This window comes from Musca domestica, unplaced genomic scaffold, assembly GCF_030504385.1.
Source record: "Musca domestica strain aabys unplaced genomic scaffold, Musca_domestica.polishedcontigs.V.1.1 31, whole genome shotgun sequence".
NCBI lineage: Eukaryota > Metazoa > Arthropoda > Insecta > Diptera > Muscidae > Musca > Musca domestica.
Window position 1 is genome coordinate 10,152,451 of NW_026712309.1, and position 12,214 is coordinate 10,164,664.

Here is a 12,214-nt window from a genome sequence, read left to right on the forward strand (position 1 = left end):
TCTCTCTTCTGCTACCTTTACTACTAAAAAAGTACTGGAACACAACTTAAGTAGGTATTTTAAATCAGCTATTTCACGATTTAGATAGCGGTGGCATTTTTGAAAAAAATGTTGGCTATCTGAAGGAAAAAGATCAATTAATTTCAAAATTTGGATTAAACAGTGAATTAGTAATATAGCATTGTTTTATACTAATTGAAATAAAAAATATACAAAATAATATTTTTTTACTGAAATACCATATGCCGACTACAGGTAAATAGACATCCCGAGCATTGGAAAATGGTGCCTACTTTTGCCAATTTAATAAAAACTGTTTATGTAGAGTAATGGGGGAAAGGAAACAATAAGAAATAAAACAAACAAATAGAATTAATTTCTTTTCATGCAAAATTTGCTGGTTTATTGAATTGCTTTTGGTGTGTTTTTTCAACAATAAGGTTACCTCTTTTCAAATATGGAGTGTTGGCGACAGTGGCCGTGTTGGGTATTGCTCCAAAGACTAAAGACAAGTGAACGCAGAGGTTCTAGGTGACCGCTGAGGGTCTCATGTCTGTCTACTACTACATATGTAACTACTTCCAATGAGAGCATGTGTAACAAGGTGAGGTTACCGACAACAACCAATGCCCAGCGACGATCCGCTCACTACGGTCTCCGCCAGGGGAGTTGTAGAGGAGATGCCTGTGCGTCAATCAGCATCCGTGATTGATCGAGCAAGGGAAGTTGAGGGGCAAAGTATCTAACTTATACATTGCCGCCCACCTTGATATACATGCATGTGTATCAACTAATTAAAGCTCAAAGTAATTATGTTATATATAAATATGTACAATAAGATTTACAAGGACGTAAGTTCAGTTTATTTGTGAGCATTTTATTCAAATCATTTTAATTCATATAATTAGATATCTATACCGCGGCAATTACAAATTGACGGGCCTGAAATTACCCAACCAAACGAGGTATATTTCGCAAACAACAGACTTAATTATGTAACACGAATAACTAGACGACTGGTCGCCGAATAATACCCTGTGCATTCGGACGCATGCAACGCGAACCTTACCATAATTATCGGGATGTATCTCGACTAACGTTCAAACTAAACTATTACTCTTCTTTCCACCTAATGCAAACCTGAACAAAACTATGCCTTCAGTTCTCTATATCGATTGGCTAAATTCAATAGCGATTCTTCAACGATAGGTTCTGGCCGAGCAAAAAGAGAGGCGCCTACAAGGAAGTTTGCGTTGAAGCGGATTTTCATTCCTAAAAAATGGACTCAGAACATTCTGAGGCGAATCACCAATTTTCAGGCTGTGAGGGAATTCAGAACGTATGGGAAGTGGGACAACGTAACGACGCTTCGAGTTTCTTGTAGTTGTGGACCGGAAATTGTCCTCGCACAACTTGTCTGATGACGAAAGTAATTTGCGTTTGGGAACCTCCTCAAATTCCCCAAAACGCAGAATGGTTTTATTGAGGCTGTCTTCCTCACTGAAGCTCAAAGTGGTCGTAAAGACCTGCAATGGTGAGGAGGGAATTGGACCCGAGAGGATCCAACCAAAGACGGTATTTTGCGCCAATAGAGAGCCTAATATATTTTGTTGTACCCCAGGCAACAATATTTGCGGATATAAGTCCGCACCCAACAACATATCTACCGAACGACAATCAAAAATATTTGGATCAGCCAACAGGAGATTTGGCAAAGAACGAGATAAAACAGGGTCAACAGCAAAGGATGGAAGATTACTAGAAATCTTGGGGAGAACAAAAGCATCTGTTTTCAACAAAACTGAAGCACTTAAGCGAGAGCTTATACAAATTCGACAGTTTTTCCTAGAGGTAACGGAAGACGAACCATTTACACCAGAAATGGTTGCAAGAGTGGATCGAGACGATAATTTCAATCTAGTTTGAAGGTGCTCAGTTATAAAACTAGCCTCAGACACTGGGTCAATGAGAGCTCGAACAGGATAAGAATTTCCTCCGTGAACAATATTTACAATGGCGGTACCGAGAAGGACTCGCGAGTTATGTGATGTGTGAAACACTTGACGGTTTACTAAAGTCGGATTGGCACCAGTGGATGTAGAGGCAACATTATCTAGAAGAGAATTGGAAGCAGTTCTTGGGACTCGGACTGTGGGCGTCACATTTGAGGAGGAACTATTTGTAGGTGTCGAACGATTAGGTTTATGCACAAGCGTATGATGTTTTTCATGGCATACATAGCAGCTATGTGCACTGGGACAATTACTAACAGAATGACCTCTTGACAAACAATTGAAACACAAGCCATACTTTTTTACAACAGCAATTTTTTGATCGAAAGACATCTTTTTGAAACGATGACAAGAGTAGAGCGCATGATTTTGATTAGGGCATACAACACAACGATGTTTTGGATAAGATTTTACTGTATCAGGAGAAGTTTTCGCCACATGTATCTTAACGTTGCGTTTGTTTGGGGATTTTGATGAATCTATACCTTTTATGTCCCGCAAACAGGCAAGCGTCTGAATTCTCTCCGTAAGGAACGAATCGAGCTGAGCCCATGACGATAAGAAAGACTTATCTGTGAGACTCTGTTCCCAGAGTGTCACCGTAAGTTTTGGCAGACGCTGAATACAAATAAAAACTAAAATGGGATCCCAATGATCCGTGACAATGTCATAGACTGGCATGGCAGATAAACAACCGTTAATGCCCCTTTGTAAAGTCTTAAGACCTGAACTCGTTTCATTAGCTAATGATGGAAGATCGAACAGAATTTTTAAATGACTATTGACTAGAATTCTTTTGTTGTCATAAGCATCCCTAAGAGCTTTCCAAGCCAGAACAAAACTTTTATGCGTGAGTGGAAACTTCGACACAATTTCCCTAGCCTCACCTTGAGTTTTCTTAATCAAATGACACAATCTCTCAATATCAGTTAATCGGGAATTATTTATAAACATGGCAGAAAATAGATCCCGGAATGTGGGCCACGACAAAAAATCTCCGTGGAAATCATCTATATCGCACGGCGGTAAATTAAGATTATGCATGGTGTCGGAACCACAAGGCGGTAAACTCCAATTCGAAACTGAGATATCAGAAGTACTCTGAATATCTGGATAAGCAATATTGGATAAGGGTGGCAAACTATTATTCAATACATGGTTTGGATTGGTAGTACCTGACTGTGAATTATTCGACCTATTGCATGACCGCGCCACTGAAATCTGATTTTGGACATTCTGGGGGGTACTGACACGAATTTCAGCTGGGATGGAAGGAGGTGTCTTCGCAGACTTGAGTTTCTGCAACAGTTCGGTTATTTCCGATAAACATTCAACGAAGTTTTCCCTGGTGGACTGATATTTTTCATCAGCAGAAGCAATTCCGTCTGAGGTAGTACCCTCAACGGTTATCAAATAATCAAGATACTTTTCATAAGTATCCTTGACCTTGTACCACAAGTCCTGAAGTTCGGTATTTCGAATTTCTAAATTGAAAACCGTGTGAGTTTCTGCCTTAATCAATTTAAAAGCAGCGGCAAATTTAACAACATTATCGGATGCCCGAATAAATTGAGTTAGTGGAGTGACCGACATGGTTTCAGAATTCAATTTCAACAAATACTAATCGAATATTCAGCTAAAATGAAGCACAATGACGCAAAGTCTTATTAAAGAAACCCCAAAATAACCGGTGCAAATTTTTAGAATCACAAAAAAAATCTAATTCGGTGGAAAGAAAATTGAATAACTTCCCAAATTTTACCAAAGAAATAGCAAAAAATGAACAAAAAGGCTATTAAAAACAAATGTATAAGGAAAAGGCAAATAAAAGTGTATATAAATATCCCAATAATAATCAAAATATGTTTAAATTGGCGATATTTATCAAAAGTACTGAAAAATTTCGAAAAATTAGGAAAAATTATAAATTGTCGGTGTGTGCCGAGTGTAGGGTGCACGTATTTCCAAATGACAAATATTGATATGTACACGCGTACTAAGAATTTCTTTAAAATGAGCAAAACTTTTAGAAAAGTTTCTAAAATATCGATATTTTCCTTGCACAAGAGCACAATAAAAAGTACATATAATATGCCGAATGTAGGGCGACAAAAATTAAAAAAGTCCAAAAACACTTTTTTATCGACAATTATCAAAACGGAATTAAAAATTATTTTTCAAAATTTTATTTTTTAAAATTCACAATTTTGCTACTTGAACCCACTGTGCAGTGGTGAATAACGAATACCGCACAAAGAAGAATAAAACACAAGCAGTGTTTGATGGTCGAACGGTGACGGGGGTGGGTTAACTACCACACTACGAGCTGACCGACGACAATGATCGCAACGGATATCGCACAAAAGAAAATAAAACACAAGCAGCGTCAGCAGAGCGCTCAGTGTGTGTGGGTAAGCAACTGCCTCGCTACGAACTAACCAACGACGACGAACCAACAGTGAGAGTTGGAGAAATAAATAAGTTGTTGTTATAGTTGTTGGTTAGTAGACTGACGCTAGAAAAAGGCGCTTGGAAGGGAATTATTGTTATTGCAATATTACAAACAGACCAACGAAAATGACCAAACAGTGTGTGTTGGGGCGAGGTACGGGGGGATTTAGCAAGTGTTGGTATGTTTGGATGTAAATTAGAAAAAGCGGCACTTGTAATGTGGTGATTTTATTCTCGTTGAGAGTAATACCGAATTGGTGAGATGCAAAAGAGATCACTCGACAATGCAGAAATGTGTGGAGAATATTGCAATAACCGAAAACAAAATTATGCACACTACAGCGGCAGGTTATTTTATCAACAGAAATATATTTCTTTTTGATAAATTCGAATTATTAAACACAAATTAACCGGGAAATTCGATTATTTCGCAATAAAATGGAAAATAATGCGAATAAGTCTCGATTTGAAGGAATCTTTAATAGATTTTTCAGCAAAATAAAATTGTTGTGGACTGTAAATTTAAAGATACCGCAAATTAGGGTAAAACAAAGGCGACCAGTACCGCGAAGCAAACAAAAACTAACACCTTTTCACTTGTTTTTCAAAAAATAAAGCATTCTAAGCTCACAAAAACCAAATTCACTGAACTTACGTACCTTTTTTGATGTTGATGATGATGAATAAGATGATGTTGATGCGGTGGTGCGATTAATGAGGGGGGATGTATGTTTTGGAGTTGATTCCTTTGCAAAGAGATAACAAAAAAACAGCAATTAATATCCAGGCAAACTTCTCAACTTGGCAAATCCGGCTCGATGCGACCAAAATGTTTATGTAGAGTAATGGGGGAAAGGAAACAATAAGAAATAAAACAAACAAATAGAATTAATTTCTTTTCATGCAAAATTTGCTGGTTTATTGAATTGCTTTTGGTGTGTTTTTTCAACAATAAGGTTACCTCTTTTCAAATATGGAGTGTTGGCGACAGTGGCCGTGTTGGGTATTGCTCCAATGACTAAAGACAAGTGAACGCAGAGGTTCTAGGTGACCGCTGAGGGTCTCATGTCTGTCTACTACTACATATGTAACTACTTCCAATGAGAGCATGTGTAACAAGGTGAGGTTACCGACAACAACCAATGCCCAGCGACGATCCGCTCACTACGGTCTCCGCCAGGGGAGTTGTAGAGGAGATGCCTGTGCGTCAATCAGCATCCGTGATTGATCGAGCAAGGGAAGTTGAGGGGCAAAGTATCTAACTTATACAAAAACAAATTAAATTTTTGTTTATTATTTCGAAAAGTAAACAAATTTTGGAATCCGAACAAATACCAGTGGTATGTGATAAATGAATTATTATATTTATCCTCAACGCCATTCAAATTATCAACCTGTGCAGTATCGGATGCCGTGAGGTAGTTTTTGCACTCAATGTAAGTGCTCAAGACCTTATCCCAAAATTCTTGAATTTCCAAAATTCGAATTTCAAGATTACATACAGTAAATTGAGATTCTTTTATCTGTTCGAAGAATTCAACAGATTTGAGAAGAGTGTTAGAAGCTCTAACAAAGCGAGTAACTGGCGTTATCGACATTATGTAACTAGTTTATTTTTAACAAAAACAATGAGAAATTTCCACAAACAAAAACCTCCAAATACGTCAATATGTTATAAATATTGTTAAATAATGTTAGAAAAATTGCAACAACAATAAATGCGCGTTAGTGACGACGACAAAATAACCAACCGACAGATGGATGCACTGTTATTACAAGTGTGTTGTTATTGCTAATTAGAAACAAACAATTCTCGTTAAAGGGCTCAACCTTTGAAACGTGAAGTGGGATAACAACAGCGAACGTTTGGTTGGTGAGAAATTGAACAACAAATAAACCAAACGACCAAATATAAAAGAATGTGACTGTATGCTGTGGTGATGTACCAACTATGGCGGGACACTTTCTGTTCTCACAAAGGGTTCAACATTTGAAATGAGAGTTAGAAATGGAAATAAACGAACAGAGCGGTAATGACAAGAGCACCAAATATTTTTGTATGACCAACGCGACGACGGATGATCAGTACAAGTGAAGCTGAGTGATCCCAGAGGATCCCTTGTCTATTTGTAATACATATGGAAATACAGACAAGTGAACGCAGAGGTTCTGAGTGACCGCTGAGGGTCCCATGTCTGTATATTATTACAACTACAACTACTTCCATTGAGAGCAAGGTGAGCCTACCGCCAACAACCAATACCCAGCGGCGATCCACTCACTACGGTATCCGCCAAGGGAATTGTAGAGGTGTGTGCATCCGTGACGAGTATTGGAAAGTAGTGGTGGAACGTATCGAACTTATATACATATATATATATATATATATATATATATATATATATATATATATATATATATATATATATATATATATATATATATATATATAAGTTCGATGCGTTCCACCACTACTTTCTAATACTCGTCAATCACGGATGCACACACCTCTACAATTCCCTTGGCGGATACCGTAGTGAGCGGATCGCCGCTGGGTATTGGTTGTTGGCGGTAGGCTCACCTTGCTCTCAATGGAAGTAGTTGTAGTTGTAATAATATACAGACATGGGACCCTCAGCGGTCACTCAGAACCTCTGCGTATATATATATATATATATATAAATATATATATATATATATATATATATTTATATATATATATATATATATATATATATATATATATATATATATATAAGTTTGATGCGTTCCACCACTACTTTCTAATACTCGTCAATCACGGATGCACACACCTCTACAATTCCCTTGGCGGATACCGTAGTGAGCGGATCGCCGCTGGGTATTGGTTGTTGGCGGTAGGCTCACCTTGCTCTCAATGGAAGTAGTTGTAGTTGTAATAATATACAGACATGGGACCCTCAGCGGTCACTCAGAACCTCTGCGTTCACTTGTCTGTATTTCCATATGTATTACAAATAGACAAGGGATCCTCTGGGATCACTTAGAACCTCTGCGTTCACTTGTCTTTGAGAAACGAAAGCGTAAGCACACGGCCTCTGTCGCCACCCCAATTACTAAAGGTAATTTGTCGTTCAGCACCACATCTCTCACCTACACATCATATCACATAATAACTCTGGGGAGTTTTTGTTGTCTTGACGCTATCGAAGCCATTCTCCCCACTCCCCTGAGTTAAACATTGGTCGCATCGAACCGGATGGAAGCCATCCCTTTGTCGTTGCTCCCTGTATTGCATGAAGAAATCGCTGGATTCTCTTTCAACACTATAATCAACACTAAGAAAAAGGTACGTAAATTCAGATTACCATTTGAGGTGAGCTACCCGCGGTTTCTTAGTGAATATTTAAATTGTTTCGGTTTGGTCGAATCTCAATTGCTCTACGCGCGTGTGACATATGAAATACAGTCCACTCTCGTCTTTGCATAAAAATTTTACTCGTTGTACTGATCATCTAACATCGCGGTGATCATACATTTGCTTTTCGTTTAAGAACAAGTCAGTTGGTCGACTTATATTAACACTTCTTGTGTTAATCAAGTGCATTTTCCTTTAGTTCTCTCGTTGTGAAAATAATTAGCTTCACTTGTACTGATCATCCGTCGTCGCGTTGGTCATACAAAAATATTTGGTGCTCTTGTCATTACCGCTCTGTTCGTTTATTTCCATTTCTAACTCTCATTTCAAATGTTGAACCCTTTGTGAGAATAGAAAGTGTCCCGCCATAGTTGGTACATCACCACAGCATACAGTCACATTCTTTTATATTTGGTCGTTTGGTTTATTTGTTGTTCAATTTCTCACCAACCAAACGTTCGCTGTTGTTATCCCACTTCACGTTTCAAAGGTTGAGCCCTTTAACGAGAATTGTTTGTTTCTAATTAGCAATAACAACACACTTGTAATAACAGTGCATCCATCTGTCGGTTGGTTATTTTGTCGTCGTCACTAACGCGCATTTATTGTTGTTGCAATTTTTCTAACATTATTTAACAATATTTATAACATATTGACGTATTTGGAAGTTTTTATTTGTGGAAATTTCTCATTGTTTTTGTTAAAAATAAACTAGTTGCATGATGTCGATAACGCCATTTACTCGCTTTGTTAGAGCTTCTAACACTCTTCTCAAATCTGTTGAATTCTTCGAACAGATAAAAGAATCTCAATTTACTGTATGTAATCTTGAAATTCGAATTTTGGAAATTCAAGGATTTTGGGATAAGGTCTTGAGCACTTACACTGAGTGCAAAAACTACCTCACGGCATCTGATACTGCACAGGTTGATAATTTGAATGGCGTTGAGGATAAATATAATAATTCATTTATCGCATACCACTGGTATTTGACATCAATTAAGCGGCATCTGGCTCGTCTCAAATCACCCGTCTATGAGAATTGTTCTGCTATAGCTCCTCCTCCTAATAGTGATAGTGTTACACCACCATCAGGCTTGCTTTCGAGCGAACCTAACTTTTCGGTTCCTGTGCAGTCTGTTTCTCCACCCGTTGATGTTTTTTCCAAATCTTCTCCTAATAATAGTTGCTCCAATCCCTCCTTCCGTAATCAATGTTACATGTTGCCACCTCTAGATATCAAAGTTTTTGCTGGTGATTTTGTCGCTTGGCCCACATTTCGTGATTTGTTCACCATACTCTTTGTAAAAAATGAACGTCTTTCAAACATAGAGCGTCTCTCCTATCTTTTGCAGAAGACTACTGGTGATGCCAGAACCATAGTTTCGAGATTTCCACTCACCAATAGTAGCTTCCCATTGGCATGGAAAGCTTTGATGGAGGCTTTCGACAATAAACGCATCATAGTAAATAGCCATATCAAAAACTTGTTTGATATTCCTTCCATAGATAGAGAAACTAGTCAAGGTTTGAAAAATATTCAAAGTGGAATAAATAGTTGTCTCGCTGCAATGGCCGTCTATGACGTCGCCACGGTTCAGTGGGATCCGATTATTGTGTATATGTGTTTGCAGTGCTTGCCAAAAATAACTTTAACTCTGTGGGAGCAAAGCATCAAAAATAAGTCGTTGTTGCCTTCTTGGCCTTATATATATATATATATATATATATATATATATATATATATATATATATATATATATGTATATATATATATATATAAATATATATATATATATATATATATATATATATATATATATATATATATATATATATACATATATATATATATATACATATTTCAATTATATTCAATAGAAAATACAGAAAAAATGGTATTAAAGAAAAAAAAAAACGTAGCACCAATATCGTTCTATGCAAAATCAGGGTACCAACACTCCAAAGCATATGGCCATACATTCACCACATATTCAATAGCAGCAACAGCAGGATATGAATATCAAAATCTCAATAATTTGGTCAATAGCCAACAACATAATATCCAGGAACAGAATCGCAAAAAATTGAATCGAATTCATTGGAGTCGAATTCTTGCACTACTCCCACCGAAATACCCACCGAAATTTTTTGAGATGTCGTATTTGACGTTCGTTATGAATGCTATAGCCTGTGACAGAATATTGTCTATGCTGGTCCAGGTCTTCGCACAGCTCCGATATAACGGTACCTCCCTATATACGATATTTTGATGAGTTTAGCTGCATTATTCACCGTTTATTTCAAGTTTCGAATTTGAATATGGTAGTGGGTTATGACAAACAAGGCCTATGTACGTCCACGACGTATAGACACTAATATAACGGCTATATTCGGTATTTTTAAAATTGTAATTTTAAGGACTTTATTTTTTGAAAATTTCCAAATTCGTTCCAAATGGTGGAGGGTATTCAAAGTTCGGCCCGGCCGAACTTACTGCTTTTTACCTTGTTTTATTATTTCTATGCTTGCTAAGCTTCAATATTTAAAAGTACTTTGTCGCTAACGTCACCAATTGTAATTTATTAGTAACGAGCTATACTAAACCGAACTGCAAAATTAATGATATCCAGGAAATAATGGTATCATGCTTATCATATTAATGCTAGGAACACGACGAATTTTTCTCGGCGTATGTTCGTCGTCAAAAAAAAAAAAAAACATATGTGCATATGGAAATGCACATAGTCACGGCGCCGGCGAAAATTTCGTCGGACGCCGCAACTCAATTAGCTTTATTTCTATTTCATACGCCGGCGAACGGCGAACAAAACAGTACAAGGTGGTCATACTTGTACGAATTTTATGTGTTTTAGTAAATAAAGTTACTTTTTACTTTAAAATTTTGTTATGGTCACTCTAATATCTGTTACTCCTATAAAAATACATAATTAATACGTTTATTTATTTGTATAATTGCGCCTGAGTGAAGATATATGGAGCCGCTGGAGTTTTTAGATGGCTACAAAGATGCACGAACGTAAGTATAATATGTTATTACCAAATTTTAATGTGTTTTTATTTGAGTAGAACGATTGGAAACATTGATAACATAGACAATGATTTGCCAAGCATTCTTGATTGCTCGTCGTCTTCTGTCAACGATTTTCTGCTAACTGACGAAAGCAGCAGCCAAGCAAACGAACCTCGGCGGAAGTATACCAAGAAGCACGCGGACGCAGAAATAACTACTGTCTTCAAGCAGGTTATGCAGGAGTGTGCAAATTCTATAAGAGAAATTGCAAAATTAATTCTGATTCGGAGAAACTTATTTTTTGGAATTTTCTCAAATTTTTGACCCGAAAGTCCAGGATATAATTTGAAGGCTTTTGAAAATTCAGGTGGTCACAAGCGGTTCGCGTTCAAAAAAATTGATGCCAAAATATAATAATATAATATATACACCTCATTAAAATGATGAAAAGAACTTTAGCCGGTGTAGTTCATATCCGGTGTAGTGTAGTTCATACCCGAAGGAAAAAATCTCAGGTCCATGAAAAAGTGCAAATTTTACAAAAAATAACTAAAATCTAACAGTTTATTTAAATGTAATTTTTGCATTTTACAATGTTTGTAAAGATACACTTTAATTTCAATTTCTTTTTATATCTCATTTCAGACCTACTGCGACATGTCTATGTTTTTGTCGTTGTTGTAGTTCTTCTTTTGCTTTATAATTTTACCCTGCAAGCAATAAATATCACGCAGAATCTTAGAAATCACTTCAGCGTTGTGTTTTTAACATTTAATCATTATGCCCTAACTTGTAATTACTGTTTGATGCTTCTAAAAATAACATAAAACAATATTTTTATTTTGTATGTTTTTCTTGCTTTTATAGGATAAACGCACCAGTAGTCGGCACTTTCAGGCTTTTCGATTTTTCAATCTTTCAACATTCTGAGTGAAATCTTTAAATTGCAGAAAAATAAAGTTGTTCGGATTCCAAAATTTGTTTACTTTTAGAAATAATAAACAAAAATTTAATTTGTTTTTATTAAATTGGCAAAAGTAGGCACCATTTTCCAATGCTCGGGATGTCTATTTGCCTGTAGTCGGCATATGGTATTTCAGTAAAAAAATATTATTTTGTATATTTTTTATTTCAAATAGTATAAAACAATGCTATATTACTAATTCACTGTTTAATCCAAATTTTGAAATTAATTGATCTTTTTCCTTCAGATAGCCAACATTTTTTTCAAAAATGCCACCGCTATCTAAATCGTGAAATAGCTGATTTAAAATACCTACTTAAGTTGTGTTCCAGTACTTTTTTAGTAGTAAAGGTAGC

At 36.5% G+C, this 12,214-nt stretch overlaps 1 long non-coding RNA gene across 1 annotated transcript; it reads left to right on the forward strand.

Annotated features, from left to right (window-relative positions):
* The first annotated feature begins 10,652 nt into the window (after nt 1–10,652).
* Nucleotides 10,653–11,913, forward strand: LOC131803557 (uncharacterized). Its single transcript, XR_009342647.1, has 3 exons — nt 10,653–10,900; nt 11,540–11,686; nt 11,762–11,913. It is a non-coding gene; the product is annotated as an uncharacterized LOC131803557 (long non-coding RNA).
* Nucleotides 11,914–12,214: the final 301 nt, after the last annotated feature.